The sequence below is a fragment of the Lolium perenne genome, chromosome 4 (genome assembly GCF_019359855.2).
Source record: "Lolium perenne isolate Kyuss_39 chromosome 4, Kyuss_2.0, whole genome shotgun sequence".
Taxonomy (NCBI): domain Eukaryota; kingdom Viridiplantae; phylum Streptophyta; class Magnoliopsida; order Poales; family Poaceae; genus Lolium; species Lolium perenne.
The window spans coordinates 32,437,264-32,443,800 of NC_067247.2; the positions used below are offsets into that span (position 1 = coordinate 32,437,264).

At 41.6% G+C, this 6,537-nt stretch overlaps 1 long non-coding RNA gene across 3 annotated transcripts; it reads left to right on the top strand.

Moving 5' to 3' along the window:
- Window positions 1-531: 531 nt before the first annotated feature.
- On the top strand, window positions 532-4,136 carry LOC127292118 (uncharacterized). 3 transcript variants are annotated; one of them, XR_007844949.2, is made up of 8 exons: window positions 532-1,146; window positions 1,963-2,105; window positions 2,232-2,355; window positions 2,465-2,627; window positions 2,752-2,891; window positions 3,081-3,325; window positions 3,429-3,925; window positions 4,006-4,136. It is a non-coding gene; the product is annotated as an uncharacterized lncRNA (long non-coding RNA). The 3 variants fall into 3 exon arrangements; XR_007844946.2 differs by having other exon boundaries at window positions 3,081-3,925; XR_007844948.2 differs by having other exon boundaries at window positions 2,253-2,355; window positions 3,081-3,925.
- Window positions 4,137-6,537: the final 2,401 nt, after the last annotated feature.

Consider the following 6,537-nt stretch of genomic DNA (forward strand, 5'->3'; position numbering starts at 1 on the left):
AACCTGAGCATAATGATCAGAGTAGCGCAGCATCGGAATTGGTTCCGGAAGCGGCCACGATGATCATGGCTCCCATGTCTACAAAATGTTATAGTCATGGAAATCGAAGTACTTATTGAACCTTGTAGGTATGGTTTACTTTGTGATCAAATAAATGATTTGTGAACAAAGGATTGTTTTTGAACAATGATAAACCAACTACATACAAAGAAGTTATGATGGGCCATGACTCCGTTAAAATGGCTATACGCCATGAAATCCAAGATAGATGAATACTTTTTAAAGTAAATTTCTCCTATAAAAGCTCCTAGATGACCCGACCAACCAGGCCATCTGAGAGGGGCACATTGATCTGGGTCGTCCATTCCACCAGCGCCAATCCCGCTTTTCACTACAGCCGTCCGATCGGTAATTTTTTTTCTCACTTCTTCTGTGTCCCACCGAGCCCATGACGGCTGGGGCCAGCTTCGTTTGGGACCCGGCCATCAGAGGCAGCCTAGGTGCTCATTCGCATCGCCTTCCGTCTCCTACCGCGGGAGACGGTGAAAACCTAGATCGGCGTGGAGCCATGGACGACCCCCAATCCTCCCCGCCCCTCTCCTCCCCAATGGCGATCTCCTTCTCACCCATCAGATCTCACCTCTGCTCCAGCCCCGCGTGAGGCCGGTGCGCAACAGATCACGGGTTGGCGGTGGACGAATCTCCTCCTCCCGTCCCCCAATCCCTGCTCCTCTTCCTCTCATCCAATCTGCGGCCTTCCTCCTTCTCGCGCGGCGGCGCGTCTGGAGGAACCGGCCAGACAAGGAGCGGCCAGCCCGAGCGACGGCGGCGGCGACTGAGGCGCCGGGCACGGCCGGAGACGGGTTGGCGCGGGGTGGATCTGCTCCGGCGACGACCAGAGGCGACGGGCTCGCGCGGGGCGGATCTGCGGCGGTGGCGACTGGAGGCGTCGGGCGCGGCCGAAGACGGGCCAGCGCGGGCGGATCCGCTCCGGCGACGACCGGGGGCGACGGCCAGCCGGAGGTGTAGGAGCAGCGAGGGGCGGCGCTGGGACGGTGGTGGAGGAGCAGCGACGAGCGCGCCGGCCATGCCGCCGCTCGCCGGAGCACATCAGCATCTCGTCGCTCGTAAATATTACTTCCCCATGTGAGCTCTTTATTCTCGTTCTTCCTCGTACTTTAATTCATTTTTCGCATGGCCATGATGGTGGATTTGCTCAGCCACGCATGGGTACATAGAAAATCATAGCAATCTCTTCCTCTCACGGCGGGGAGCTTCCCATGTACAACCTGCCCGCTCAGAACGGCGTATTTTGTACAGATAGCCTATTGCAGTTTATAGTTTGTGGGGATTTCGGCAGTGGTCTGTTTTGATTTCTCCTCAAGCTCGTTTCTGTTAGGTATAAGGGAATATGAGTCTGGTGTACAAAAAAAGGACTAGAAAGATCACAAATTACTGCGAATATGATGGATTATATCTTCCTTTTTCACCCTTGTTAGATTAATAATAATTTTATGTAACAGAGGATTCACAATAGTGTTATTCTCTAGATTATTTAGAGATGGGGATGTGTGGTTACATGATGACCTCAAGGCTTAAAAATGCGACTGATATTAGGAATGGACATTCCTTTTTACAATATCCCTGGTTTCATTGATAGCTATGATTACCTCAGCAGATGTTGGCTTTTCCTTAAGCGTATTCTTTTTTACTTTAGAATGTATATCATATTTTTTCTATATATAATTTCCTAATGGGTTGTCCTATCGCCTAAATGAATTTTTGCCGTCCAGTTCCACCGTCAGAGATATATAAGATAATAACTTTGCATGCCCTTATACAGGTTGATCTTCTCATTTGATTTTGCTTAGGGCTTGCACTGTCTGGTTTTAGTTGCTAAAATGACGAGGGCCATTTTATACAGCTAGATGAAATTTGATTTGTCACCTTTTCTGGATGCAGGTTATGCTTGACATGGCCTGTCGAAGTTGCAAGTGGTGACTGGTGAGCAAGAGCAAAGTCGCTACCTCACTTGAAGAGCTCTCACCTGTCACCGAGAGGCCTCATCCAAATTGCTACACATCAACTTCTTTGGACTCGCCAAGGTAAAACCTCTTATATTTTCTCCATGAAATTACTACAGTGTAAAGGATATGATGATCCTAAGAAAATCACAACAGTACATACCATTCTGTTCTTGCCGGAGCTTACTCTTTTATTTGATGACATAGTCAAGCATGTTTTGATAGCAGGCGGCACCCCTCTTGGAAAATCTGAGGGTTATTAGGTCATCTGAGACCTGAATTATAAGCACAGTCATGTATTTGTGACAATTATTAGAAGCGAATGGTCGAGGTACTAGATTATTTGCTTTCAGCTTGCATGGTTTGTTGAAGATTTGTATCGTTTACTGATTCAAAATTTTAAGCAATGTTAGTACTGAGGCGAAGTTTTCTACCTGCAGAAATTGGATGTGAGGGTGGCCCTGGTGTGGGAGGCGGCGCGGCCTCGGCAGAAGGACCAGACGGAGTCCAGTGTGGAATGTTGCTGTTCAAGGTTGGTTACCACATCAACTAAGTTGTGTTCTCCTTTAAGCTCTCGATCTCTTGACGGCGCTGCTAATACTGGTATTCCTCTCTTTTCGATATTTTATTATTTTGTTTCTTACTTTGTAGGCTTATTTGTGTTGCCTCAAACATGAGACTGCTGACAGTGTTCCTAGGCTGAATATGGCTGCTATTTGGATGCCAGGTGACATGGTTTGAAATAGGGAATCTTGGGTAATGATTTGATTACCAAAGATTTCGATTTGCTGTGAATGGCATAATTATTTGAGCACGGAAGACAACAAAGGTGCATGGTCTCATGAAGAGGGCATTCTTTTATGTGAGGTCAGATCTGAATTGAATATGATTGATGAATGTTCATTTGACTTTTGCACATAATGGGTGTACAATTATTTATGTGAGGTGCATTCTCAAGCGTGTATTTGAGCAGTGGTGTATTTGAGCAGTGATGATGATCTTGCCGATTCAGTCCGCTGGTGAGTCTAATACTAGGTGGTGTTGTTGCTCTTGCAGGCTTGGTACAGACGTCTTGTCAACCCTGCTGTCTGCGCTCCTCAACTGAATGTCGGCGTGGACGCTGGCACATTCCCGAGGGTGCATTTGAGCAGTGACGGTCAACTTGCCGATTCAGTACGTTGGTGATCTAATACTAGGTGTTGACCATGAGGATTTCACGTATGTTTTTACCATCTTTTGTTCAACCTTTTGAGCCTTTGATTTTAGCATGTAGCTCCTGGTGAAGGAAGAAATAACTGATGGTAAGAACCAGCAGGCCAGAACATGTGTCAATTTACGAGTAGTTTATTTTTTCAAAGAAATAGGAGTAGTGCGGTTTGGCTCTCATAACTTGTTATGTTACAGTTTGGAAGAACCGAAGTAAAAAGATTGTGGGATTAGGTATGTAGCATCGTTGTGTTTGGCATTGGAATTGGAGAAGAGATTCTTTTATATAAATTATTTTCCGGCAATCTCTATGCATTTTATCCATGCAGATACAATTTATTGGGGTTACATTATGTAGATCCATGAATTTCTAGCATACATGGTGTCATAAGTTGTGCAATATTTTTGCCTTATTCATGTGTAATAGTTTTTAGCTTCACTTGTATAAGTATGTGAAAGACAAATAAGGTATTGCCATGTACTTGTTTAACCTAGAAGCATGCCAATATCTAATGAATCAAGGGGAGTTAGTTTAACACTTTACTCAGAAGATATTACAGTTATTATCTTTATATTATACTTCAGCTCCCAAGTCCTAATTATTCCTTCTCTAGGAATATTAGAAGGTTGCTGCAGATCGGTACTGAAATCCAGGCTGCCCGGTTTTCTTCTTGGACTTGCACAAGCTCCCTCTGGTAATATCAGATCTTAGATTGTGATAGTGTTTTATTTGTTATTCATATGTTACTAACTATCTACTATATTTTTCCTGCAGACGAAAGCAGTTAGATACTTGAACAAGAGAAGCTATTTTGGCATCCCCTGATTACTACCTACACTCCTGTACTAGACAAGGATGAGGTATAAAACCTAGATGCAGCTTTCGGAAGAAATATTCTATCCATGGGCGTGTGTAGATTATGTAGCATTGTACACATCTATTGAATTGGAATTAAGATTTTGGACTGTGCAGCCTTTAGTAAATATAAATGAGTTTAGGCAGTAGAAAACTGTGATTAGGTAGGCCTGTGCAATGCTAGCAATAGTGCCTTCATCTAATTGGTTCACATTACTTCCTTTGTGCCGTAGTTGACAAGCCATATGTTTTTGGTGCTTGACTCTTTTGGTCCTGGTCAGAACTGATGGTGCTTGTTCTGTCCTTGTTTTTGTGGTAAAAGCGATATGTAGCTTGGTTTGGCTTGATCTCCTTTTTGTTGTTTATGTTGGTGGAACTGATTATTTAAAAAACGAAATACCTTAGTAAGAATCCGAGGTCTGCTTTTCCTTGCTTATGTTGATATCCAGTCTCTTGTCATCTTGCCTTCCCTGCAGTGACTGAAAATGCATTTATGTGTATTAATTTTAATCTATATGATGTATACCAGTTTCTATTGTATTGGTGGTACATATAACTAATTAGTGATTGGCGTTGAATTGATGGATTTTCTTGGGTTACTCATGTTTGTTTTACGTTTTTCAGCATACTAGATGTGCCTATTCTGGAATGATTTGGGATAAGGGCCTGTCTTCACATTTATCTGTTGTGTTAGGATTATGAAATAATACATGTAGCTGAGAACCTATATGAACCAAATTGATCCACTATAGTGAAGATAAATTGCTCCTGTGGAGTTGATCATCTTTTCTTGAATTTGTTGGAAGTTTTAGCAAAAATCTTACATATTTTCAGTGCCAAGGTTCCTCCTATAGAGTTAATCCTCTTTTCGTGAACTAAATAGTTGATTAATTTTAGTGCCATGATTGATGTAGGCATTGCAGTTTGTTTTAATGCACTGATGCATGAATGTTGACATATTTTCTGAGAGCTTCAGCGTGAAAATAGTTTTGAAGATACAAAATACTGTGTGAGTAGCATGAGTTAGTAATATGTTCCGAAAGCTATAGCTTTGGCTTGGCATTAGTAGTTAAGTTTGAAACCATAGGCATCATCTTGTTTTCACATCGATTGGTTTTCCTGTTGTGCTTCTCTGATTGGAATCTTTCCTCTCCGTTTGAGTTGTAGTTTGTATTTTTTTGTAATTAGTTAAATCATTCTTTGCTGATGTACATTGTTTCTTTGCGTTTTCTTGAATAAATCATTTCATTGGCTGATGTTACTTCTTCTATAAAACCTGATCTATGTTTTATTGTTGCTTTGGGTTGACAGGATATCTAATACTCCGTATATGAAGTCATAAATCAGGGATATATGTAAATCAGGTATGACGCTTGGTTCATGCTGGGCGATGGAGAATCACTGCTGAAGGTGATATTGAAGGCATCATCATGGCAGGTCCTACGCTCTAGGTGAGTTCTTTTTTAGGGAAAGAATCATCTACTACCTTAGTTTATTAATAGGAATCTATTTGTGTGACATTGCGGTGGTACCCAAACCCAACTAAAGTGCCACTGGTAGTGCTACTTTGTTTGTCTTCTGCACATGTTGGAGACTAGCCCATCTTAGCCTAATGATCGAAAAGTGGTACTGCCATACATCAGGGACTAGAAAAAGGTCATGTTTTCTTTCATCACTAGATACATGCCTCATCTCTGTTGTTTGATTGTAGCTTCGAACCAGTGAATATGTTATGATTGCATTGGATCACCATTGAAAATTTTATTATCATATATCAAGGTATGCTCTGTTGTTGTTGAACATCCAAAAGAAGAAGTTGCTAAGCTGACAGTGAGAATACAACTTAAGAGTATGCTAAAGCTGGATGAACTTGCAAAGAATGTAAATAAAAAAACAGGTTAAGAATCTTGGAGCGTTATGAAACATAGAACCATGTGGTTCCAACCAGCTCACATGTAATTTCAGTGCTTTTTTCTACATTTATTTACTAACTAGGGTACTTAGGTTACGTAGTTACTTGTATGTAGAAGAGATTTGGTCTAAAGTGATCTCTAAGAAATTCAAAGATATGGTTGCTTATGCTCTGATATCTCTATAACTCATATGCCCATGATACCTTCTCCATTTGCTCTTTCTGAATGGTTTCTATCGCTATAACTTTGTTCTTTACATTCAGGTTTATGCTGGCTTTTAGTAGAATATTGCAGTTCCTTTGAGTGCAGTGGTTTGTTTTTTAAGATCTATAGAACTTCAAATTGTGAGAATTATTTGTTAACGTCTCCTATTCTCTTGTCTTAATGCATCGTCTCAATTTGACCAAGCAGAAGCTCTCAAACAATGCAGCATACATGTAATGTAATCGTCAGGAAAAAAGAAGAACTACGGTCCCCATACAGGCTGTCAATTTACTATCGGTGCCTATGTGTTTTATTTCTTGCTGATCATTACCAT